The sequence below is a fragment of the Pongo abelii genome, chromosome 21 (assembly GCF_028885655.2).
Source record: "Pongo abelii isolate AG06213 chromosome 21, NHGRI_mPonAbe1-v2.0_pri, whole genome shotgun sequence".
In the NCBI taxonomy this organism is placed as follows: Eukaryota; Metazoa; Chordata; class Mammalia; order Primates; family Hominidae; genus Pongo; species Pongo abelii.
Genome location: NC_072006.2, coordinates 55,897,873 through 55,924,514, shown reverse-complemented (window position 1 = coordinate 55,924,514; position 26,642 = coordinate 55,897,873). Strand labels below are relative to the sequence as shown.

General features: G+C 47.2%; 1 long non-coding RNA gene across 1 annotated transcript; it reads right to left on the bottom strand.

The window, feature by feature from the left end:
- Nucleotides 1–4,261: 4,261 nt before the first annotated feature.
- On the bottom strand, nucleotides 4,262–18,353 carry LOC129052251 (uncharacterized). The gene is made up of 3 exons (XR_008517211.1): nucleotides 18,277–18,353; nucleotides 16,928–17,100; nucleotides 4,262–4,626 (listed from the first exon to the last, which is right to left on the bottom strand). It is a non-coding gene; the product is annotated as an uncharacterized LOC129052251 (long non-coding RNA).
- Nucleotides 18,354–26,642: the final 8,289 nt, after the last annotated feature.

Genomic DNA, 26,642 nt, shown 5'->3' with positions numbered 1-26,642 from the left:
ATGTTCCTATTTCCTCTTTATTTCATGGTACGTGAAATGTAAAGAAAACTCCAGTTCAAAAAATTATTTTGATTATGGCAAAAAAAAACCCAAATCAATGCATGTTATGTATTATTCTGTACTATTGTCCATCCCAGACGTGTCAGAATTTCAAAAGGTGATAGATATAAATGGAAAATAAGATGAAAACTATAAGCTTCATATTGTATTTCTATACACGGTCCTTGATGACTAGAATCTTTTTTTTTTTTTTTTTTTTAAATCAAGGGATGGAACATTTAGGAACAATCAGTTAAGTTTTAGGCAGAAAAAATTTTTAAGGTCCAGCGCAGTGGCTCACGCCTGTAATCTCAGCTTTGAGAGACCAAGGCAGGAGGATTGCTTGAGCCCGGAGTTTGAGACCAGCCTGGGTAACATGGTGAAACTCATGTACAAAAAAATACAAGAAAACGAGCTGGGTGTACTGGCTCAAGCCTGTGGTCCCAGCGACTTGGGAAGCTGAGGTGGAACAATCACCTGAGCCTCGGAGGTCGAGGCTGCAGTGAGTCGTGATTGTGCCACTGCACTCCTGCCTGGGCGACAGAGCAAGACTCTGTCTCAAAACAAAACAAAACAAAAAAAGCTTTTGTGTAGGAAGTAGTTGAAATCAATCGGGTGATTTTTGTCCCTTGGGGGACGCATGGCAGTATGAAGACCTTTTCAGTTGTTACAACTCGGGGAAGAGGAGTGTTACAGGCAAGGGATGCTGCCGAACACCCTGTGATTCACAGGGTGGCCCCCACAACAGAGCGCAAAGTGTCAAAAGTGCCAACATTGAGAAACCCTAATTATTATTTTTTTTGAGGTGGAGTCTTGCCCTGTTATCCAGGCTGCAATGCAGTGGTGCAATCTTGGCTCACTGCAACCTCCGCCTCCCAGGTTCAGGGGATTCTCCTGCTTCAGCCTTCTGAATAGCTGGGCCTGCCACCACACCCGGTTAAGTTTTGTATCTTTAGTAGAGACGGGGTTTCACCATGTTGGCCAGGCTGGTCTCAAACTCCAGGCCTCAGGTGATCCGCCCGCCTTGGCCTCCCAAAGTGCTGGGATTACAGGCATGAGCCCATGCGCCCAGCCAGAGAAACCCTAATTTAATTGGCACATGTCAGCTGTACCATTTGTCTGTCTGTATTTGTAAAAGGGCCCAGAGGTATAAGCTCGTGTGTCTCAGGAAGCAAGTTATGCCTCCGCCTACTATACCAAATACTATACCAAATGGTGTAATTAGTAGCTGTCTGCAGTGTGAGCTGCTGGTTCCCTCTTTTTGGTTCTCAATGGAAAGGGCCATCCTCAGTATATGGATTGGAAAGATAATTGTAACTTAGTTGTGTTTTGTCACGACAGCGGCAAAAGGAAGGTATGTGCTCTCAAAGGTAGGGACCGACCATGCTTTTCCTTAAACGTGTGCTGGCCCTGCACGACCTTAAGCCTCTGCATTTGCCTGCAGTGAAATTCCGTCCGTGTGCGGACACTCCTCCGCTGGAGCCGCTAGGGGGAACTTGAGGACTGAAAGACATTGCTGTTTCCTGTTTTCCACAACCAGCCGGACCCCACGTGCCCAACTGCCCTGAGTTTCAAGACGGTGCTTTCATAGCTTCAGAATTTATTTCATGGCCAGAGGCTCCGTGAAAAACAGACATTTCTTTTCATGTTGTTGACCAGAATATTTTGCTGGACTTAGTTTAAAAAAAAAAAAAAAAAGAAAAAAAAAGGAGCAGGGAGGGTGAGAGATGAATATTTATTTGCTCTTGGATATTTGCATTTTTGAATAATTGGCAAGTAGGAAGCTTTGCCAATTCAGTGTTCAGTCTAATAAGGTTTTGAGACGAAATGTACCAACACCCCAAGTACTTTTAGTGTTTTTGTTATGAAACTTTTCAGGGTGACATGAAGCCCTGCGGTATTTGTGAGGAGGTCTATAAATGATGGATTTGCTCACCTCAAAATAGAACTGTAGTCGCTCCAAATTTTCCAGAAGTGGGAGCACAGTGACAGAATTCATTCAGGACTTGCTAATTTCCTACTTTAAATGGGTTACATAACAGAACCGGTCCCGCCTTCGCGCCTCTCAAAACTACCCATGAAGTGATGGTGAAATGTATCATTAAAAGCTAGAAATAGCTCTGCTAAACTCTGGGAAAAAGATGAGTTTTTTTTCTGATCTCCCTCTCCCCACCCCCCTTTTTTCACCCAAACATTGCATAATGTTAAAAAAGTCAAATCTTTCCGTGGGATTTAATTTCATTTTCCATGTGGCTGTGGTCGGAGGGGTAACTCAAGCACTTTGGGGGCTGGTGGATTTTTGGAGGATCACGCATTCCCGGATCAGTTTGCATCCAAAGCCTTAGCCGAAAAATACACCCAATCCTGGGGTTTCTCCCCATCCCTCCTGCCGCCCTTTTGTGGATGAGTTATCTACAACATAGCATCTTTTCAGAAAGCCTGCCTTCTTGCAGGAATGCCCAAACAAAGCCACCCTCCACTTTCCATGTTGACGTTTTGATTTTGAAATGGATTCCCCCTCAAATTTGGGGTAACTGAGTCACATGTGAAGTCATCGGCCCCACAACCTATGCTTGATACCAAGCCAGGGCTCATTTCTTAGAATTCAGCCAGCAGGTTCTGTTTGCTCACATTAAGAACTTGGTGTTCTAAGCCTGTGCTGTTTGTTTTCAGGAGATTTAAAAGAAATACATTTTTTTTTCTTTGATCAGGTCAGGTCCAGATAAGCCCAGGACTATTTTTTATTTCCTTTGAGAAAGATTGCAGAGTCCAGAAGAAATGGAAAAAGTGTTGGGGGATGGGTAGGAGATGTGCGGAATATGCTGACATTTTTATTCCTTCATTGATCAAATATTTACTGAGCACTTCCTATGTGTTAGGCACTGTTCTTGGGGCTGGAGGCTTGGCAGAGAACAAGACAAGCATAGTATCTGCCCTCGTAGTGATTACACTGTGTGTGTGTGTGTATGTGTGTGAAAGACAAACAGATTAAGACTAACATCAGGTAGAGAGAAAGCTTCCTAAGATAAAGCAGCCTAAGGGTTAGGCAGAGGATGACAATCAGGTAAGAATAAAGGTGGGGAAGGTGCTGGGGGTCAGAGATGGGCCCACCGGAGCAGAGGGATGAGAAGGAGGGTGCTGTGCACCTCTGGACCCTGTAAGAGCAGAAGCTGGTAGTGAAGCCCCCCAACCCATCCACGTGGGCACCAGCCACACCCTCCCCCTCAATTTTCTCATGCCTTGTGGGGTTTTTTTTTTTTTTAATCTCAAGGAAATCCTGCTTTCTATTCTATTAGTGGATTTAATGTAAAAAGAGTTTTTAATTGGCCAGTTCTATTATATTCTCCAAGATCCCCAAGTAAATGGATTCTTTTTTTTTTTTTTTTTTGAGACGGAGTCTTGCACTGTCACCCAGGCTGGAGTGCAGTGGCACGATCTTGGGTCACTGCAACCTCTGCCTCCCAGGTTCAAGCAATTCTTCTGCCTCAACCTCCCGAGTAGCTGGGATTACAGGTGCATGCCACCATGCCTGGCTAATTTTGGTATTTTCAGTAGAGGCAGGGTTTCATCATGTTGGCCAGGCTGGTCTCAAACTCCTGATCTCAAGTGATCTGCCTGCCTTGGCCTCCCAAAGTGTTGGAATTACAGGCGTGAGCCACTGTGCCTGGCCAGTCAATGGATTCTTGAGGAGTCTCTTTGCTTTCTCCTTGGGCTTCCCCATGAGGGGTATGTTCTCTAGTCAGGGATGCCCAGGCCAGCCTAGCATACTGGAGGGAGGTTCATTTCTAACTCTGAACAATGGCTAAGGCCACAGGACCCTGGGCAAGTTTGCAAAGGCAGAGCATCATTCAGAGAGACCTGGGGAAGTGACATTGTGGTTGCAGTGTGTGCAAAGGCCCTGGGGTCGGAAAGGCTGGGCATGTTGGAGGGGCACAGGGCTGGAGTGCTGAGACCGAGGGGGTGGGGCATGGAGGAGATGAGGTCAGGGAGATAGGGAGGGCCTGCAGACCTTGGCATTCAGACTAAAGAGTCCGTTGCAGAACGAGCAAGCATTATTAAAGTTAGCCCTCTACACTGAACCACGTCCGAGGGCCCCTTTTCACTCCTTCTCTTCTACCCCGCCTCACCGACCCTTTCCCACCTGTTCTCATTTCTGCATCAATGTCTGAGGAGGCTCAGGTGAAACCCTTTCCATTGGAACCAACCCACTCCCATGCCCAGTGGTTCTGCATGACTTTATTGACATAACCACACTAGTAAATAAAGGAGAGAAGAAGCCAGTCCTTGGATGAAGTTTCCTCTTGCTTTTCCAGCGAATAATACGAAGGGTCTCTGTTCAGCCCTGTAGCCTGGGGTGCTCTTGGCAGAGGTGCCTGTTCCTTCGAGAGTCCTGGAAAGCAGGCTGCATAAACCAGCTGCCTAGAACTGGGAGGTGAGTGCGGAGGAAGAATAGGTAGATAGAACTTAACTGGCTCATGTTCTTCGAAGCTGCCACATTTCCCGAATATGCCCACTTGGGTCAAATTTCGAAGGCGAAGCCTTTTGCAGTCATGAACTGCAGGAGCCCAGGCTGTGTTCAAATTCCTCCTGAAGAAAGAAAGAATAACGAGAACAGGCTGTGGAAAAGAATGTAGTTAGTGTCTTAAAGATGGCCAAATATTCATTCTCATTTGTCCTTTTATATGAAACAGATTTTTAAAAAGGCAATTGGAGTAGCTAACGACATCCAGAACCCTGTTGATTCGAGTGGGGCTGGGGGTGGGGGCTTAAATTGGCCCAAACAGCTAATCAGGCCGAAAGAAAGAGGTGAGTTGATTACCCTGGAAATTGCACAGGAATTCTTCAAAGATGTGGCCAATAATTAGAGTTTAAGATGCTACTCTTTATGTACATAACTTAGCATAATTTTAATAGGCAGCTCATCACCAACAGAATTAGTGAAAATCAGGCCAGAAAAAAATCTGAGAGCCAGGCTTATGCAGACGTGGAGGCTTTTGCTCTAAAATGGCCTGCTCACGCTTGGGGAAGACCCCAAGAGAAAGCAGTACCTTTCTTCTGGGCCCTGAGCAGGCTGGGAGTGGAAATGAATCAGGGCCATTTCAGGGGGCTGTGCTGGAGTTGGGGACAATGTGGCCTGGACCTAGCTGGGACGGACACAGACTTGGTTTGAACACCAGTTTCCCCACTTACTGGTGAGTGAGATGGGGCCAATTCCTTAAATTCTGACCTCCCATTCCTTGCCTGTTTTTTGGAGCAGGAACCCCATTTGTGAGGATCAGCCATGAGGCTGATGGCATTGGAAGCAGTGCAGATATAGAAACAGTAGCTGTCATTATCACTCGAGGCTGCTGAGGAGGGAGGCCTGGTCTCCACCAAGCTCAAAAGCCCTTCATCAGAATGGGTTTATGCTACTGTTTCCCCCAAACACTGCAGTCACCTGGCTGGCTAGAGTTCTTAGAAGATTTCAAAGTTTGGGGGCAGAGGCAATATCCAACCTTGAATCTTTCTTTTTTGAGACAGAGTCTCACTCTGCAGTCCAGATGCCCAGGCTGGTGTGCAGTAGCGAGATCTTGGCTCACTGCAACCTCTGCCTCCCAGGTTTAAGAGATTCTTGTGCCTCAGCCTCCTGAATAGGTGGAACTACAGGTGTGTGCCACCATATCTGGCTAATTTTTGTATATGTAGTAGAGATGAGCTTTCACCATGTTGGCCAGGCTGGTCTTGATTGCCTGACCTCAGGTGATCCACCTGCCTCAGCCTCCCAAAGTGCTGGGATTACAGGTGTGAGCCACCGCACCCGGTGTCGACCTTGAATCTTTCTGTGCACCTTTCATGGATTTGCAAACTTGCCCAGGGTCCTGTGGCCCCAGCTGTGGTTCTCAGTTGGAGGTGAACCTGCCTCCAGTATGCTGGGCTGGCCTGGGCATCCCTGACTGGAGAATGTACCCCTCGTGGGGCAGGGGACATACAAAGGAGAAGGCAAAGGGACTCCTCAAGAATCCATTTACTCAGGGATCTGGAAGGGAGAATGAAAGTCATAGAACTGGCCAATCATTAAAAACTTCTCTTTTTACATTAAAACAAATTTATTAATAGAATAGAAAGCAGAATTTACTTGTGTTAAAAAAATATAGTTAAGGTATGCAGGGCTTAATACCTAGGTGATGGGTTGATAGGTGCAGCAAACCACCATGGCACACGTTTACTTATGAAACAAACTTGTATGTCCTGCACATGTATCCCAGAACTTAAAATTCAATTAAAAAAAAAAAATCAAAAAACAAGGCATGAGGGAATTGAGGGGGAGGAGGTGGCTGGTGCCCACGTGGATGGGCGGGGCCGGGGGGGCTTCACTACTGGCTTCTGCTTATAGGATCCAGAGGTGCAGCTTGAGAGGAACTGGCTTATCCTTAGCAAGCCAGGCGTCTGGCCCATGGTTAGGGCTCAGTAAACCTTTGTGACATTTGAGTTGGTTTTTAAAATAATTCTGGTAAAATATACATAGCATACAATTTATTATTTTAAACTTTTTTTTTTTTGTGATGGGATCTCGCTCTGTTGCCCAGGCTGGAGTAAAGTGGCACAATCATAGCTCACTGTAACCTTGAACTCCTGGGCTTAAGCGATCTTCCTGCCTCAGGACCCCGAGTAACTGGGACTACAGGCCCAAGCAACTGTGCCTGGCTAATTTTTTAATTTTTTTTTTTTGTAGAGATGGGGTCTTGCTATGTTGCCTAGGCTGGTCTTGAACTCCTGACCTCAAGTGATCCTCTCGCCCTGGCCTCCTAAAGTGCTAGGATTACAGGCCATTTCAACTATTTTTTGTTTGTTTGTTTGTTTTGGTTTTTGAGATGGAGTCTTGCTGTATCGCCCAGGCTGGAGTGCAGTGGTGCGATCCCGGCTCACAGCAACCTCTGCCTCCTGGGTTCAAGCGATTCTCCTGCCTCAGACTCCCAGGTAGCTGGGACTACAGGCATGCGCCATCACACCTGGCTAATTTTTGTACTTTTAGTAGAGATGGGGTTTCACCATGTTGGCCAGGCTGGTCTGGAATTCCTGACCTCAGGTGATCTGCTCTCTTCGGCCTCCCAAAGTGCTGGGATTACAGGCGTGAGTCACCGCGCCCAGCATTTCAACTATTTTTAAGTGTACAGTTCATTGGCACTAAGTTCTTGAGTTTTAAGAGTGGATTCTGGGCCGGGCACGGTGGCTCATGTGTGTAATCCCAGCACTTTGGGAGGCCGAGGTGGGCGGATCATGAGGTCAGGAGATCGAGACCATCCTGGCCAACATGGTGAAACCCTGTCTCTACTAAAATACAAAAAATTAGCTGGGTGTGGTCCCACCTACTCGGGAGGTGGAGGCAGGGGAATTGCTTGAACCCGGGAGGCGGAAGTTGCAGTAAGTTGAGATCACACCACTGCTCTCCAGCCTGGCGACAGAGCGAGACTCTGTCTCAAAAAAAAAAAAAAAAAAAAAGCATTCTGGAAGATTCAGGAATCTGACTGAACAAAATGACTCTTGCCTTTTGATGGCTTTTTACACCTGCAAAGTACTTTCCCACCTAGACCTCACAATTTCATGAGGCAGGTGTCATTATCTCCATTTTGTAGATGAGAAAAACAATACCGAGAGAGGGTGAGGTTGACCCAGGCCCACATAGCACCTAAAATGATCGAATTTTGTGGTTGAATTTTGACAGAGGATGTATCTGTGAGAAAAAATATGTTATAGCAGAAAACTCTCAAACGACATAGTTTAAATAAGATATAAAGTGCTTTCTGTCTCACATCAAAGGAGGCTGGGGTTAGGAGGTCCAGGAGAGGTATGCTGGCCTGGATTGTCATTGGGAAACCAAGGCTTCTTCAGCTCTGCACTGTCCCATCCTGAGGCTGCTGCCCTTATCCTCTTTATCCAGGGTGGCTGCTGGAGGTCCCGCCTTCATGCCTGAAGTCCGGCCAGCAGGAAGGAGCAAAGAGAGGGAGCCCTGTCCTTTGATGAAGACTTCCCAGAGTTCCCACACATTACTTGTGCTGACATCTTGGGCAAATGGCCACATGACCACACCTGGCTTGCGAAGGGGCTGGGAAATGTAGCTGTTTAATGAGAATGCTGACGAAAAGTGAGGTTTTGTTTCTGAGGGGAAAAGGAGGTGGGCAAACAGCAGTTTCTACACTAGACAGGGGAAAGACGTGGGATTCTAAGGAAACTTCACCTTGAATTACTTCATTTACTTACTATATACCTTTTTTTTTTTTTTCTTGATACAGAGTCTCACTCTGTCACCCTGGCTGGAGTGCAGTGGTGCTATCTCGGCTCACTGCAACCTCTCCTTCCCAGGTTCAAGTGATTCTTGTGCCTCAGCCACCCAGGTAGCTGTGATTACAGGTGCTTGCCACCACACCCTGCTAATTTTTTTTTGCATTTTTTAGTAGTGACAGGGTTTTGCCATGTTAGCCAGGCTGGTCTGGAACTCCTGGACTCAAGTGATCCACCCGCCTTCGCCTCCCAAAGTGCTGGAATTAAGGCATGAGCCACCGCGCCTGGCCACCATACACTTAAAGTTAAATGGGTGCCAGAGGTGAGTGAACAGGTACAAGATGTGAACTCACCCTCTTGTGAGAGCAGTAGCTGTGATCTCACTAGGCACTCTCTGGCCAGACGCATTATTTCTTTTCATTTTATTCTTCCTTTCTTTTTTTGCATTCCTTATTTCATCCATCTTAATTTTTCCTGAATCTCTTAGTTTTTCTTCTCCTGTTGTCTTTTTGTTTAAAAAAATATAAGTATAGAATACATACAGCAAAGTGTATCTAGTAGGCTAATATTAAATGCATAGTGATACATTTCTGCATAGGTTTGCACCCATGGGACCCCTACTGGGATCATGGAGAAAGTGCCTGATTCACTTTATGAGAAACTGCCAACAAACTCAAAGTGAGATACTACTTTATCCTTACTAGGATGGTTACAATTAAAAGGACAGGGTCAGTGTTGGAGGGGATGTGGAAAAATCAGAACCTTCGCGCACTGCTGGTGGGAATGTGAAATGGTTTGCTTGCTTTAGAAAACAGTCTGGCAGTTTCTTTTGGGGGTGATGGTTGCACAACTCTGTAAATTCACTAAAAACCATTGAATTATATACTTTAAATGAGTGAATTTTGTGGCATGTAACTTATATCTCAGTAAAGGTGTTAAAACCCTGCCAAACCATTTTCCAGAGTGGCTGTACCATTTTTGCATTCGTATGAGAGTTCCAGTTCTACATCCTTGTCTGCGCTTAGCATTGTCAGTATTTGATCTAGCCATTCTAACAGATGTGCAGTGGTATCTCACCATGGTTTTAAATATCATTTCCCTAACAGTTGATAATATTGAACATCTTTTCATGTGCTTGTTTGCCATCCACTTTTCTTCTTTGGTGAAATGTTCACGTCTTTTGCTCATTTGTAAGAATTAGGTTGTTTTCTTTTGAGTTTTGGAAGTTTTTAAAAATATATTCTGACTATATATATTGTTGGATAAGTGATTTGCATATTCCCCTGTCCCACTTATAGCTTGCCTTTTCATTGTCATTATTGTTAATATTTTTAATTTTAGCCTTTCTGGTGGGTGTGTTCTGGTATGTCGTTGTGGTTTTAATTTGCATCAGATCACTTCATAGTCTGGTTTGTGGAGTCTTGGTTCAACAGCAGCTATGGCTATAGGCAAAATGCTTTACCTACAGAATCGTTTCAAAGAGGGATATTTTCATTATCTTTTCTTCCTTTTTTTTTTTTTGAAACGGAGTCTTGCTCTGTCGCCCAGGCTGGAGTGCAGTGGTGCGATCTCGGCTCACTGCTTACCTTCGCCTTCCAGGTTCAAGCGATTCTCCTGCCTCAGCCTCCCAAGTAGCTGGGACTGCAGGCATGCGTCACCATGCACAGATAATTTTTGTATTTTTAGTCGAGATGGGGTTTCGCCATGTTGGCCAGGATGGTCTCCATCTCCTGACCTCGTGATCCACCCGCCTCAGCCTCCCAAAGTGTTGGGATTACAGGCGTGAGTCACCGCCCCCGGCCTTCATTGTCTTTTCTGTAGATGAGGATTTAAAAGCTGTGGTGACTTGTTCAAAGTCACACAAATTTGTAAGAGGTGGAGCCAGGATCGGTGCTCAGGTCCGCAGACTTAGAGGCAGCTGCCTCTTTTAAGCTATAATCTAATTCAACTTCAAGCCTCCTGGTGAAAGCAACAGCCTCCCTTCTCTCCAGCAAGCTGCATTCTTTTATGGCATGTCACAGGAGGTTGAGAAATGCCAACGCAGATGACAAATGAATGCTCCATTTATCTGAATCCCATCATTCCCAAGGGCCATCCTCACCTCCATCCCTGACATAGCACTTCCCGGGGAATTGCCACATTCCCTAGCTGCTGTCATTGTGGCTGTTCCCACCTTCTAATTAAGAGCAGAGCCAACCTCAGAATGGGGTAGAGGCCTTGAACCATGAGTCACTGTGGAGATGTCGTCACCCTGGGGGACGGGAGGAGCCCAGCACTGTCTGGAAGCACCAGTAGACAGCCATTGCATGCATATTTATTGAGCACCTACTAGATGCTAGGCAGCTTCCAGGCACTGGGGATGTGATGATCTAGATGTTCATGGGTCCTGCTTTCTTACTGAGTGGAGTGTCTATATTAGGCAGTGGAGAAATAAACAGGCCGCCTTCAGGTCGTCGTTTAGTTGTCCCTTCTTAAAGAGGTTTTCCACTTTGGGAGGCTGAGGCGGGCAGATTACGAGGTCAGGAGATTGAGACAATCCTGGCTAACACAGTGAAACTCCGTCTCTACTAAAAAATACAAAAAACTAGCCAGGCGTGGTGGCGGGCGCCTGTAGTTCCAGCTACTCAGGAGGCTGAGGCAGGAGAATGGTGTGAACACGGGAGGCGGAGCTTGCAGTGAGCGGAGATCGAGCCACTACACTCCAGCCTGGGGGACATAGCGAGACTCTGTCTCAAAAAAAAAATAAAAAAATAAAAAAATAAAGGTTTCCTTGACCTCCTCCCATTGGACGTGTAGCCCTGTCACTTCCTAGCCCCTTGCTTGCTCTACTTGTCCTCAGGCGCTTAGCCTCAGTCTTGGTCACTAAAATGAGTTCTGTGAGGACAGGGACTTTGACTCATTTGCTATTCCGAATGCCTAGAAAAAGATGGCCTATGGTGAGTGTTCAATAGACGTGAAATGAATAAATGAATAAACAAATATGGTAATTCATTGCACAGTGATGAATATTATCATAAAGTTAAGTCAGGATGCCATCCGGGAGACCAATTGGGATAGAGGTTGGGGGTTGGGAGTGGGGAGGATATGTGAGGCTATTTTTAGACTTGGTGGTCAGGGAGGGCCTCCTTGAGGAGTTGGCTTTTGAGCTGAAATCTGAAAGATGAGAGGATCCAGGATTCATAGATGCAAGGAGCAGTGTTCCAGGCAGAGAAAATATCATGTGCAAATTGCCCTGTGGCAGGAAGTGTTCAGAGTTTCAGGAACAGGAAGAAGAGCAGTGGCAGCCAGTGCGGAAGAGTGGCAGGAAATGGGTATTGTTGCCTAGTAGGAAGTCTTCTATGTACCCTGAGTCTGTCCCCACCATGCCAGGCAGCAAGCTACCCTCTGACCTTCGGAGATAAGTGTGCAGAGCGGGCCTACTATATGTCACGTTGAGAGACTCCAGATCCCGGGATCATGGATGCCCATATCCAGAGACATCAAGGATATGGTTCAAACTCCAGACCACATTGTTACCCCAAGTACGACTGGTTTCTTTCTCCAAGTTCGGGGATGGGGCTTTTGGTGAATCAATCCATGAGAAAGCTCTTTGAACTCCTGAGAGAATCTCCCATGGGCCTAGGAAAAGCCTCTCAAAAAAGATACTTCTGAGAGCCATGGAAGTTCCAAATGTGAGTGTGTACCAGGCACTTGGACCTGTATTTTCTTGTATCCTCACTCTAACCTTGCAGGTTAAGTGGAATTAAACTCATCTCACAGATAAGCAAAACAAGATACAGTTCAATTCCAGGGTTGGCAGTTTATTAACTATGAAATGCTGGGCAAATATTGCAGTCTGACTCTGAGATTTTTCATCTGTAAAATGGGTACATGTCTGTGTGCATGTGTGCCCACTCCATAATTGATATTGTGAAAGAAAAATAAATGTGATGTATGTGATGTGCCTGGCATGGCCACAATAAACTTATTGTTCCGTATCGGTTACAGTTCTGTGGTTGTACACAACAAAAATTAGAACTGGCAAAGTTCAGCCAAGAAACGGGGAGGGGAAATTTGTTGCCAGGATGTGGAGTGGCTCACAGACTGGAGCTTTGGCTATGAACAAGAATGAGGGCATGCCGGAGATGGGAGGTAGCAGGGGCTAATATGCCATGCAACCAGGTCCCTGCAGCCTGTTTTATCACCTGCAGGTTTTTTATCCCGCCACCCCCACCACATCACTCCCATCTTGCATCACTCAAGGGTCAACATCCTCGTGTGAGAATCTGATGGGCCAAGTCTGGGTTACATGGCAGGGTATTTTGATTGACAGTTCCTCCAAGACTGCCTGCCATGGGGAGGAAGTGATTCCCCAGAGAGATTGTTTTTGTTTTCCCCAGGAGAAAGGGTGACTTAGATGCTTGGTGGTCAAAGAGTAACACATGTCCACTACAGTAATAATGTTGGCTTTGCCACTGGACTCGCGTGGTCAAGACTATCACTTCTCTATAAGCTTCAGTTTCTACTTTGTCCAGTGCAGGCACTGAGTTCCACACCAGGGTAACTTTCAGCATCTCCAGTGGAACTTTAGAAAAATGAGGACGCTCTCTTCTAGGCCGTCTCTTTTGATCAGCTTTGAAAGAGTTTCCTGGAAATTCTCTCACATCTCATTGGTCAGCACTGGATACACGCCCACCCCTAGATCAATCACTGGTGAGAAGGAAATGGATAAAGACCAATCAGAGTCAAGCCCTAGTTTTCCGGAAGCAAGCCGGGATGGGATGACCGTGTGCCAAGCACTCATGATCAGCTATGCTTTGCACTCTCCAGGATAGCAGGTTCTGTGGACGAAATTCTCCTAGCCAGTAAAGCTTGAAAACGAGGGTCAGGGCGCCCTTTTCGGTCTAGACTATGTCCTTGGAAGTTGGTTTGTGTTGCCTCTGCTCCATGGATCACCTCAGAGGGAGGCCCCCTGTCACCCTGTCAGGTAGCTCAGCCACCCCGCGGTACTGAACCTAAAACGTGCCAAAGCAAGCTGCGAACTTCCAGACGAAAGAAATACCAGGTGTTAGCATCCAATAAATAAATAAGGCTGTGGCTGAATTGAAAAAAGAAATTCATCTTGCCAGGCACCGTGGCCGCGTCGGTGTTGACTTAAGGCAGGTCTTAATTATAGTGCCAGGTAAGCTGTGCTCTGCCTGCTTCGGGGCTGTCCCCAGCTCAGCTGTCAACTCAGCTTACCTTCCAGAGAATTGACAATTACATGGTGGCACTTTTCCATTCGTGTGTAGCCTAACACAGCCCCTCTTCTTAAAAGTTGGTAACTAAATTTGAGGTGCTGAAAGAAATATTGCAATTGAAATGATGCTTTAGGGGACGTTTATATGCCTTGGAGTGAATTAATGTCTTGGGAAAAAAAAGCCCCTTCTCTTAGCACAAATACATACTTTTCACATTCCTTTTTAGGCACTGAGGATTTTAACAGCAGTGTAAATCAGATTTTACAGGCCGCATATTTCAAGTATGGAGTTCATTAAATGTGTGAAATTTGACATTTGCTTCAGGGCGTGGCTAAGGTCTCCAGTAATGAATCGCAAGTTGTGTTGGACTTTCTGATCAAGTTCAATATGCTAATACCTCGTGGAGTTGCACAAAGAGGCAATTTCTCTTCAAGCCCTCCCACGGCTGGTTCTCCTGGAACCCTCCATTAATGGACCAGGTACTAGTAAGAGACGTGGTTCCACCAACTTTATTCAAGTTGAGAAACCTGGGAGATACATTCTTTGATTCCTGAGTTGTGTCAGTACATTTATTAATTCAGTAGCCATCTACTGAGCACCTACTATGTCAGGCTCTGTGCTGGGTCCTGAAAATTTAGAAGCAAATGAGACTATGTATGGTTGGTGAAGTTTGCAGGTTTGGGAGAGGCAGACATAGAAAACTTAATTTCTCCAACAATTATGGAATCATCAACTGTGAGAAAGAAAACCTGGGGTGTTTTGAGGCTCAGGTGTTAGGGGGAGACCAATTTTTTTCTGGGAGTGTCAGGAAAGGTCTTTCCAGGAGTAACAGTTAAGCTGAGACTGGAAGGATGGGTAGGTCTTAGCTTGAGTAAGAGTTGGGGTATGCAGTGGAGGGAAAAGGATCAGTAACAAGGCAGAGAATAAGTCCTGCCCTTAGTCAGCTGATCACTAACTAAAGACCACCTGATGTGCTCTGGATTAGGAATAAGGATGGGCAGAAAGACTTGGACCTTGTATCAGTTGAGACTCATGGTTGCAGGTGACAGAAGCCCAATCCGTTAGGAATTATTCACTCATGTATCTAAAAGTACGGAGTAGGACTCGCTTCAGACATGGCTGGATCTAGGATGCAAGTGATATGAAGCATCTGCCTCTAGGTCCTGGCTCTGTTTTGCTTTATGTTTGCTTTTTTTTTTCTTTTCCCTCAGGCAGAACTTCTTTTCCTGGTAGCTCCAGCAGCCCAGGCTCACATCCCCCTGGTTTTCTGATCCCATTCAACAGAGTATCCCCTTCTCAATGGTTCCAGCAAAAGTTCTATGTTTGAATCTCTGGCCTTGATCACATGTCCAAACCTGAGACAATCACTGGGGTTAGGAGTGTGCAGTGCCCTGGTTGGCCAGGTCTGGGTCACATGGCATCTGTGGGGCCAGAGAGAGGGAGGGAAGGGCTCTACCTAAGTCTTAAGAATGAGGATGGATACCAGGAAAGGGTGATGGAAAAAAAATGAGGATGAAGATGGAGTGGTCCTTCAAAGGAAAATTGGGGTACTGGTATGAAAAGATGGGACAAAACGAATGTGAAGCAGGCAGGCAGAACATCTGTCCCAAAATTAAGGTCTCAGGTGAGTGAGTCCTGGGAGGCTTCGCCAGGCTGGCCATGAGCACAAAGATGCTTTTCCTGAGTTTCTGTTCCATGCATGCATTGTGCTTAGGAAAAGCTGAACAATAATGTCTCCTTGTCGTCTGAGTCCCTAACTCTGAGAAGGGAAAGGAGATATACAAATGACCAGGATTCAAGGAAGGGCAGTAAGTTCTTGGAGAGCATTATGGGGACAGAAAGTAAGAAAATGACAGCAATGACATTCTCATGGAAGAGACCAGCTTGAGAAAGGCCTTAAAGGAGGATTAGAGCTTTGTCAAGCAGCATTTACAAAGAAGAGGGTATTTCAGGTCAAGGAAGCAGCAGGACCAAAGGCACAGAGGCTGAGATGTGGGATATGTTTCGCTGGCTGTTCAAGAGACCATTTTCTCAGAAGCACTGATGCACGCAGGAAAATAGAGTAAAGCTAGAAGAGGAAGTCGGAACCCATGATTGGAGACTATATTCATTACAATGCCTTTGGCTGCTAGTGACAGAAACTCATCTCAAACTAGTTTAAACCTAAAAAAATAGGGTGGGTGGACTGGCTTCGGGCACAGCTGTATGCAGGAACTTAAAGATGTTTTAAATACCAGTTCTTTCTTGATCTTACAGCTTTGCTTCCCCTCGACTGTCCCCTTGTGGTGGCTTGATGGCCCTCATCAGCTCCTGACCTGTATCTTCTCAGCCTGGTGACACCAACACAGAGAGAGCCCCTCTTTCTCCATTCCAGCCAAGGACCTAGGGTTGGCTGTGGTTGGCCTGGCCTGGGTCATGTGGCCAACCCTGAACCAACTCCTTGTTCAGGGGAATGCTGCACACTCAATGGCCCAGCCTGAGTCACACGACCTCCTCCTGGACCTGGGATTGTGGGTAGACCCTAAAACACTTGGACTCAAAGTTAGGGAGGTGCGATTCCCTGACCCTCAAGAAAACCACTAAGGGTGGAGTTACCAAAAGAAGAAAAAAGGAACACTGGAAAAATAAAAACAAAAGGCATCCATTGCAGGAAGGTTTAACATCACAGTGAGGAGCTGCTGGTATTTATTTCAGGAGACACTAGGAAGCCATAGGTTTTTTTGTTTTGTTTTGTTTTTTGAGACCGAGTCTCACTCTGTTGTCAAGGCTGGAGTGCAGTGGCGTGATCTCGGCTCACTGGAACCTCCACCTCCCAGGTTCAAGTGATTCTCCTGCCTCAGCCTCCCAAGTAATCAGGACCACAGGTGTGCACTACCACGCTTCAGCTAATTTTTATATTTTTAGTAGAGCTGAGGTTTCACCATGTTGGTCAGGCTGGTTTTGAACTCCTGACCTCAAGTGACCCACTCGCCTCGGCCTCCCAAAGCGCTGGAATTACAGGTGTGAGCCACTTCATTGGCCTAGAAGGTTGTTGAGCAGGGGAAAGTGGTATTATGATCTGAGCTGTACTTTGAGAAGATACTTTAGCAGCGGTGGGGTGAAAGGTCAGGTGGAGTGGAAGGAGAAGAGGTGAAGTGAGGGGAACAGAGGCTTTTGTGATGGGTCAGAAATGAGACATAAGTCCGAGATGGGGCGTGGCTGCCAGAATGAAAAAGAGAGACCCAAGTGGGAGGGAAAATGATGGAGTAGGGTCGGGGATGTGCTGGGCGCAAGTCAGGGAGGCTCAGGAGCCTGGTCAGGGTGCAGAATGGGAGCTGAGAGCCACGCCCATGAGGGTGGTGGTGTTTGGGAAGGACATGACCCCCAGGGGAAGACAGGGATTTGGTAGGAGAACGGTGAGGGGGTCTCACCTCTCCTCTGAGAGCATTCGGAGGCCAGTTGAGAGTCCCGTGGGCACTTGTGTTCTGACTCCAGGGAGGGCGGGTCCTCTGAACAAGATGCCATTTTCCACAAAGCTTTCCAGATGTCTGCTTTGTTGGTTTGCTTTATTTATTTATTGTTTTAAGTGGTAACAACAAAGGAACTTTTTAAAAAAAAAAAACAAAAAGTGAAATAGCAAAACAGGAGTTGAGAGTGAGCAGGCCTTCAGGAGAGGGGCCTGGGAAAGGCCGAGGAGGTGAGAAGCAGGAGGTGGGGCACCTGCCCCCAGGTGACCCGCCAGCTGCCGGCTTCCTCTGCTCCCCAGGCTGTCTGAGGATGGCTTGGCCAATGTCCTTCCCCTTTCCCTGGGCCCAGTCCTTTTAAATCCCTAAGAGAGAGAGTCTGCTAGGTTTTCTGCTGATCCCAGCACCCCTGCTCTCTAGCCACACAGTGACTCAGACCTCCCCAGGCCTCTTGCCTCTATCCAGAGGGCGGCCACAGGGCTTCCTCGGAAGGATCCTGCTTCCGTGGAGAGGCAGCTCCTTCCCTATCCCCTCCGGCTTGGAAGTGTCATTCCTAGAACCTGGGCTTGGTATCAAACAGAGCCCTACCTCTTATTAGCTATGGGACCCTGGGTGGGTCGCACAGAGCCTCTGAGCTGCTTTACTCATCTATAAGATGAGGACTGTAGTTTGCCTACTTCTTAGAATCGTGCTGTGGGGAGGAGGTGAAAGGGTACAGGTTAGCCCTTCACACACAGTAGCCATCCCCAGTAGGAGTTGTGGCCACGGTTCTTTACTGCCATGGGTAGCACCCTTGCTAGCAGGAGAAATGAGGTACAAAGGAGGCTGATGGAGTGGCCGAGGCTAATCCCTGTGGTTGGGCAGTGGGGGGTCCTGTTCTGTGAAGCGCAGCAGGGGGAGTAGCACTTCTGTGCCCTTGTTGAAGGGGATGGGACTGGGCCTCAGTTCAGACTCTCTTGCGTTCAAAGAATCAGAAACCTGGCCCGAACTAGTAGGGTCGCTGCATACAACACAGGATACTCAGTTAAATTTGAATTTCAGCTAAACAATGAATAATTTTTTTAGCGTAAGTAGGTCCCAAATGTTGCATGGGACACACATATACTAAAATATTGTTGTTCATCTGAAATTCAAATTTAACCCAAAGCCTGGATTTTTATTTGCTAAACTTAGCAACCTCGCCAACTGGTCTAAGTAATGAAAAGGAATTTCTTATTGAAAAGTTCCAGGGTGGACCCCAGGCTTGGCTGGATTCAGGAGTTCAGACAACGTGGATAGGGTTTGGTTTCACCTCTGCTGTACTGACTCTCCCCTACCTGTCCTCTCCTGCTTCCATGACAGCCACATGCTTCTTCCCCTTGCATTTCCAGCAGGCAAGACTGAGCTTCCGTCTAGGGTCCAGCAGAGAGTCCTGGGTAACACTGGCCCTGCCTGGGTCACGTGCTCCTCCCTGAACCAATCACCAGTGGTCAGGGGAAATGTGATAGGCTGACTGGCTTACACCTTGGTCACATGACTCAACTTTAAACTGGGGATGACGCCCCCTCCAAGTGTACAGAGGTAGGAAGGAGTGGCCTGCCAGAGAGAAATGGGGGCACTGTGTTACCAGAAGGGGAGTCAACTGACATGCACTACTGGCAGGACTGGGTGAAGCCTCAGCTCTGGTTGCCCCTGGACTGCCCTGTCTTTGCAGAAAGGAGGTGTCGCACTTGATTCCATCTGTGGGACCAGTGACCACTGTACCTTGAGGCCTTGTCCTACCCGGCCTGAATCAGCAATGACATGGCCCTCAGCCTGCCCTGCACCTGACCAGCAGTGAGGAGTAGGGAGAAAATAAGTCAGAGAAGCAGTGGGAAAGCATTTGTGGAGCCCCTGCTCTGTCTGTTAGGCTCTGGGTAGGAGCCTTTGCATATCTGGTCTCTATTCCTCAGAGCCACTATTTGAGATAAGTGTAATTATCTCTGTGTTACATGGAAGAAGACCAAATGTGTCACTTGAGACTCTTTTGGCCACAAGTAATGCAAAACCTGACTCGAACTGGCTTTAACCTTAGGGAACTGTATCTCCTCACTCTCGGGAACTTTAGGGGGAAAAGTGGGCTTCAGGAATTGCATGATCAAGGCTCTGGTTCTATTTCTCTGCATTTCCCTTGGTTTGCTCCCCTCTGCGTTGGCCTTGCCCTCAGCCTGGCTTTCTTCATGGCAGTAAAGTGGCTACTGCCAGCAACCAGCAGCTTGGGCTCCGGTTCTCCAGGTCTCCAGATCTCAAACTCCTGTAGATGAAATAGGAGATGTTGCAAGTGACAGAATATCCAATTCGAAATGGCTTAAGTGAGGAAGAAATGTTTTTATATATGTGAGAAGCTATATGGAGTTTCCTCTAGCTTCAGGGATGGCTGGATTCAGGGGCTCAAATGTCGTCAGCAGCACCTAATCTCTTTCCATCTCCTGGCTCCGTCTTCTCCTGTGACATTTTGCGGTATAGAGTGCAGCGCACCAAGCTGGTGGAGGGCAGTTGCAGATCTACATCCTCACATCTCAGCAGGAAAGAGAGAGAATGTCTGTGTGAGAGACATTTGCTTTCCTGGCAGTTCAAACTACAGTGCTGGGGCCTATTCTCGTTGACCTGAGCCCATCACCCTGATGCTGATTAGGAGGACTTGGGTCACGTGCCCATCCCAAGCGCTGAGAGAGTCAGCCCCTATCCAACTGCACAAACTGAGAGTCAGAAAGGTCTGACCTCAAAGTAAAAATTGGGGCACTATTTCCAGAAGAAGGGGGAAGGGGTGGGGCAAAGACAATGACTACCGACAGGGGCCTTCCTGCAGGGCGGATCCCCCTAGCAGGCTCACCCCCAGGCCCTTCCTCCCCAGTCTGGGTTCAGGGTCTTCTGGGACTGAAACCCTGAGACGGTCTTTCTCCTGCTGTTTCATGTTCTGACTTTTTAGCTTTAAGGGGAGAGGCTAGTGGCAGACAGTTGCCCTCCCTGCGGCCTTTCATTTGTAGTTCCCATTTTGGTTTTGAAGTTTGGTTCTTAAAGCTGATTGAGACGCAGTTTTATGCTGCCAGCCTGACTACAAGTTGAGTCAACACCGTGAAGCAGAATCACTTTGAGAGAATCTGACCCACACAGCCAACCTGGTGGACCGATGTGTCTTTGGAGAAGGAAAGAAAAAAAGAAGGAAGGAAGAAAGGGAAGAAGGAAAAGAAATTGAATGTAGATAAACATAATTAATGAAATGTAGACACTCCCCCGAAAGTGCTGCCCGTGTCTCCTGCTCCGTGGGCCAAGTTCTTGATTCACCAGCTCAGGCAGGGGTCCCAGACACTAAAAAGTGGGCTGTAGGAAGCACTTCTAAGGAAATGTCAAACAGTTCCCAAATGCAGACAAGTCGTGGGATCTTCCGGGAGAACTTGGATCTTCCCACATCTGTCTGCTACTGGGAGAAGTTGCTGTGCACACACATGAGCTGAGGGCTGCTACAGTTTTAGGGTAAAAAGATTGACAAATTGGCATATATTTGGCCCCGAAAATGGATGCATCTAAAGTAGCATTAAACTCTCCTAGTTTTCCCTCTAGAGTTGGGGTCAGCAAAATTTTTTTTTTTTTTTTTTTTTTTTTTTTTTCCTAGACGGAGTCTCGCTCTGTCGCCCAGGCTGGAGTGCAGTGGCATGATCTTGGCTCACTGCAACCTCTGCCTCCCGGGTTCAAGCAATCCTCCTGCCTTAGCCTCCTGGGTAGCTGGGATTACAGGCGCACGCCACCACGCCCAGCTAATTTTTGTATTTTTAGTAGAGACGGGGTTTCACCATGTTGGCCATGATGATCTCGATCTCCTGACCTCGTGATCCACCCACCTCGGCCTCCCAAAGTGCTGGGATTACAGGCATGAGCCACAGCGCCCGGCCAGCAAACTTTGTTTTTGTAAAAGACCCAGATAGTAAATATTTTCAGCTTTGCAGTCCATATGCTCTACTCAATTGTGTCACTCTGCCATTACAGTGTGAAAACAGCCATAGACAATCTGTAAATAAATGTGAGTGATTGTGTTTCAATAAAACTTTATTTACAGAAACAGGCAATGGACCAGATCTGGTAAAAATTTGTCAATCTCTGACCTAGACCAAAGAAATTATAGGAATGGTTTACTCAAAGTCAGGAAGCTGGTATTTTTAAAAATAAACTTTAATAAATTACAGTTCACATACAATGAAATGCATATTTTAAAGGTACAGTTCAATCAGTTTTGACCATCGTCCCAGTCAAAATACAGAACATCTCCATTGCCTTTTGCAATTGATCCCTCCTTCCCCAACCTAACCAACTATTGACTTGACTGCTATCTTGCAAATTGATTTGGACTGTTCCAGAGTTTTGAATAAATGGAGTCCTACAGTGCGTACTCCTTTGGTCTAGGGAAGCTAGTATTTGAGGCCTTTGTGATCTGTTTGGGGGATCTATTTGGTCACTGTCATGATTAAACTATACTTGTAAGTTTTTTTGACACTCCACTCTTCAAAGGGCAAAGGTAAAGGCCAATTCCTTTGCCTTTGAATGTGGGCTGGACTTAATGACTTGCGTCTAAGGAATAGGATGTGGTAAAACTGACCACTGGTCACAGCTTCTGGTTCTGCTGCTTCCCTTTCTCTTCAGTCACTCACTCTGGGAGAAGCCAGCTGCCATGTTGTTAGCACACTCAAGCAGTCCTGAGGAGAGGCCCACATGGGGAGGAACTGAAGCCTCCTGCTTATAGCCAGCACTAACTTGACAGCCATGAAAGGGAGCCACTTTGGAAGTGGATTCTTCAGCCCCAGTCCAACCTTCAGATGACTGCAGCCCTGGCTGACATCTTGACTTCAACACAATGCAGAACCCGGAGCCCAACTAAGCAGCTCTTGAATTTCTGACTCATTGAAATAATGAGAGATGGTACATGTTTATGATTGCATCAAGACACTAAGTTTTGGACTGATGTATTATGCAGCAAGGGATTACTAATACAGTTACTGACACATTGACTCCATCCATTCATCCATCCATCCACCTTCCTCATTCATGCATGCATTCATTCATTCATTCATTCAACAAATATTGATTTCTTGACAATGATTTAATAGCTAACACTTCTGCATTGTGTACAGTTTTATTCTAAGCATGTTTCTTATATTAACTTACTTAGTATTGCCACTTTGCAGATGAGGAGACTTGCTCCCTGAAAGGTTGAGTCACTTGCCTACAGTCCCATGGCCCGTGAGCAGTAGATCCCAGTTTGAACTCAGAGCCCATAGTGATCAGTGCTGCACTAGGTGCTTCTCTCCCCTCTGCCCTGGCTTGTCTCCAGGGAGATATCTACCATGGCACCTGTGGGTTCACCTGCTCCCACATCTGGTGCCCTGCAACAGGGTAGAAGACTGTGTCTTTTCTGTGTGGTGCTGGGCCCAGAGCAGGACCTCAACAGATGTGTGTTGACTGACTGATCAACTGGAGGGAAGATGGATGCAGCATGCCCTGGCAATGCAAGCCCAGGGGACCCTGAAGAGCACTGGCAGGGCCCTCTGCTGTGGGTAGGGCAGCCCATCCTAGAACCTGCTCTCCCTGTGCCAAATCAGGGCTCAGAGCACAGAGAGCTCCAGAATAAGAACAACCACTCCCCTGCTCAGTGGCCCAGAGCCACCGGCTGAGGTTGGGGATGAGCTCTGTTTACCTTGGAAGGCCCAACCTCTTTTGTAACACTCACTCATTGTTGCTGGGAGCCCAAAAATACTTTTATTAATGGAAAAACAGGGATGGCTCAACAAAGAAATATTTTGACAAGCCCAGAGGAGCCAGCAGGAGGGTTCAGAGCATATCCTCAGGAAGCTTGGGTTTCTTATCTTCCAGGGAGCCCACGGGGGGAAAAGTGCAGCACGCTTCTCCTGGCAGAGCAACCGCCCCGTTTCCACTTGGGGCTCCCAGGCACGGCTTCCTGGGCTGGACTGTGCTGAGGTGGCTTTCTGCAACATGGCCCGTTACCAGCTTGTGCCCCACTCTGGATACAGCTCCCCAGGGCCCATTGGCTTTATTCCTGGGTCACTGCTCCATCCACGTGTTCTCCCTCATGGCCTGTTTCCTCTGAGTGCTAATGAAGGCTTGGAGCTCCTTAGACATCTTTCTGGGCTTGCTGTGGTCCCAGGCACACACAGAGCCTAAGGTTCTTAGTATGTGCCAGGTGCTATTTTAAGCACCATTCCATGTGCTAACTCATTTAATCCTCACAACAGCTCTCCAATGGGTAATATTACTTTCATTTTGTACACGAGGAAACCTAGGCACAGAGAAGTTAAGTAACCTGCCAAAGGCCACCCAGCTAGGGAGAGGCAGAGCTGGGATCTGAACAGAGACCAGCTGGCCCTGGAGCCTGACTCTTTTTTTTTTTAAGATGGAGTCTTGCTCTGTCCCCCAGGCTGGAGTGCAATGGCAAAGTCTAGGCTCACTGCAACCTCTGCCTCCTGGGTTCAAGCGATTCTCCTGCCTCAGCCTCCCGAGTAGTTGGGATTACAGGTGTCTGCCACCACACCTGGCTAATTTTTGTATTTTTAGTAGAGATGGGGTTTCACCATGTTGGCCAGGCTGGTCTCAAACCCCTGACCTTGTGATCTGCCTGCCTCGGCCTCCCAAAGTGCTGGGATTACAGGCGTGAGCCACTGTGCCCGGCCGAGCCTGACTCTTAACTTCAGCTATGGCCATCTTTCTAAAGTGCATATCTGTTCGTGTCACTCAGAGTCCCTATACTCGATGGTTCTTCATTATTTTTAAAATCCATATTGGTTAGGGCACAGGTTTAGCTGTTGTACTAAAGATCCCTAGATAGTAATGGCTTAAATAAGTTAGATATTTATTTCTCTCTCAAGAAGAATGTGGGTGGAGATCTAGGGTTGCTATGGAGGCTCCCTGGTCATTAGGGACCTGAACTCCTTCTATCTGTCAGCTCTGTCTTCCTTAACACAGTTTCTACCTCATGGCCCATGATAGCTGCTCAAGCTCTTACCATCAAATCCATATTTTAGCAGGAAGGAGAGAAGGGAAAGTGGAGAATATGTCCCACCTCTTTAAAGGTTTGATTTCTAGCTCTTCCACTATGTGGCCTAGGGCAAGTCATTTGGCCTCTCTTGTCATCTGTGAAAAGGGGAAATATTTGAATTTTCAAAGGCTAGGAGGATTAGACAAGTTAATACATGTTGATATGGTTTGGTTGTGTCCCCACCCAAATCTCACCTTGAATTGTAGTTTCCATAATCCCCACGTGTCATGGGAGGGATCCAGTGGGAGGTAATTGAATCATGGAATTGGTTACCCTCATGCTGTTCTTGTGATAGTGAGTGAGTTCTCACGAGATCTGATGGTTTTATAGGGGGTTTTTCTCCCTTTTGCTCGGCACTTCTCCTTGCTGTTGCCATATGAAGAAGGACATGTTTGCTTCCCCTTCTGCCATGATTGTGTTTCCTGAGGCCTCCCAGCCACGTGAAACTGTGAGGTCAATTAAATCTCTTTCCTTTATAAATTACCCAGTCTTGGGTATGTCTAATGAAAACAGACTAATACACATGTCAAGCACTTGGAATAGGACAAAGTGCAATGTGAATACTCAATAAATTTTAGCGACTATGATTATGGATTGACTCTGTTTAGATGTCACTGCTCTTGAAGGCCTAACCCAGCACCCCAACATGACCAGGTTTTGTGCCCTCCCACATATTTTCCGGCTCCCAAGCCTCCTCCATCCTTGCACTTGCCCACTGTTTTGTACTGTCAGTTGACCTTTCTCGCCCCGACTGCATGAACTCCCTGAAGACATTAATTTCTGTCTTGTTTTGTCTCTGTATCCTCAGCATCAAGTTCAGGGCCACATGGCAGGTGCCCAGAAAACTTGTCAAATGCATGAAAAAAATGAATATTTCTGGTGATGGCAGGCTCCCTATTTTACAGGATACTGCCTCAGGGCCTTTGCACGTCCTGTTCTCGCAGCTTGCAATGCATTTTCTCAGCTGTCTGCATGGCCAGCTCCCTTAAGCCATTCAGTTCTCCTCAGTGTCACCTCTTCTGTGAAGTCTTCCAGACCACCCTGACTAAAACAGTCTCCTTTCCCCAGCCCTGCATGTCTTCCTGCTCTCCTTTATGTGTTTTTCTTGGCACACGTCACCACTCAACTGTGTCATCTATATTTGTGTGTTTCCTCTCAGTCTCCCCGCTAGACTGAAAGCCTTGTAGGGCAGCACCTGCATCTGTTTTGCTCGCAGCTGCATCCCAAGTGCTTAGAATATTTTAGGTACATGACAATGTCTATTGAATGAATACACAAAGGAAGAAGATAGCCCATGTGATTTTTAAAATATAAGAAAAAAAAGTCTAGCTATAAGTACTTCAGTCCTTTCCTTTCACAGGAGAGATGCTTGATGTTTCAAGGTTCACTCTCAAAAAACTGCAAACGAGATACCGCCCCCCTTCTTCTACCCACAGAGTGAGAAAGACAAGCCAAGCTGATCGCAGCCTCTAGGGCCAAAAGCCAATTCCCTCTCACTCCACGTCAGCTCTCCAGCTTCTAGGAAAATCTTCTCCATCTCTGAGGGCCGGGGCGTTCCTAGGGCTGCCGCTGGCCACTGTCACATCTCAGTTCAGCAGCTGGGAGCAGCGAGGGAGCCCCGTGGATGGGCAGGCTGTCACCGGAAACTTGCTGTCAGCAGCCCTGTGAGCTGCCGAGGAACATCGGGGTTCTCTCCAAATGCCTCAGAAACCTCCCTGTTGGGTTACATTCGGTCTTGGGGGACCCTGGATTACCACAGTTCTTTGCAGCAGCCAGCGGCTGATTGGGAGGTAGCAAGATTCAGCACTTCTGAGTTGGAAAAAGCGGCGCTGGGTATTATTTTGGGAACAGTCAGTCATGAGAACCTCCAAGAGCTGATCAGGGAGGCTATTAAAAGCAAGACAATGTATTTTGAAACGAACTAGGCTGGGGAGACACCTCACTCCCTGCCACAACCATGGAACTGGGAGTTCTTTCCGGATGAGGTGAACCTTTCCATCGCTAGGAGATGGGGAAGGCCTCCCCAGCTGCCAGCCACCGCCCCGTTCCTTCTCCTCTGCCAACCCCAGCTGAGCACCTCACCCACCTCCTCGGCCATGTGACGGAGCAAGGGTTCTCCCCAGCGGGCTGAGCAGGTGGCCAGACCATCATGGTTGTGCCTGTCGTTCATTCATTCACCAAACATAGACAGGACCTGGGAGTCTGGCTCTGGAGCCAGGCTGTCGCTCTCCACATTCACGCTCTGTCGCTTACTATTTGCTGAACTTGGGCCTCTGTGCCTCAGTTTCCCCCACCCCTCCTGCAAAATGGGGATAATAGTGGCCTTCATCTTAGAGAGTTGTTGTGAGACCCAAATGAGTTAGTCCCTGTGTCCGTCACAGATGCTAGATAGGGTAATTGACTGAGTACCACCCGTTCCAGACACCATGCCAAGTCCCGAGTAAGACAGACATGGCCCTATTTTCCTAGTCTAGTGGGGAGATGAGTCATAACCGAGTAAACAAACAGATGAAACAATTTCATATTGTGTTATTCACTCAACAAACATTTTTGAGGTCCGACCGTATGCCAGGCATCATTCTAGGTGCTGAGGACACAGCAGGGAATAAAACAAAGTTCCTG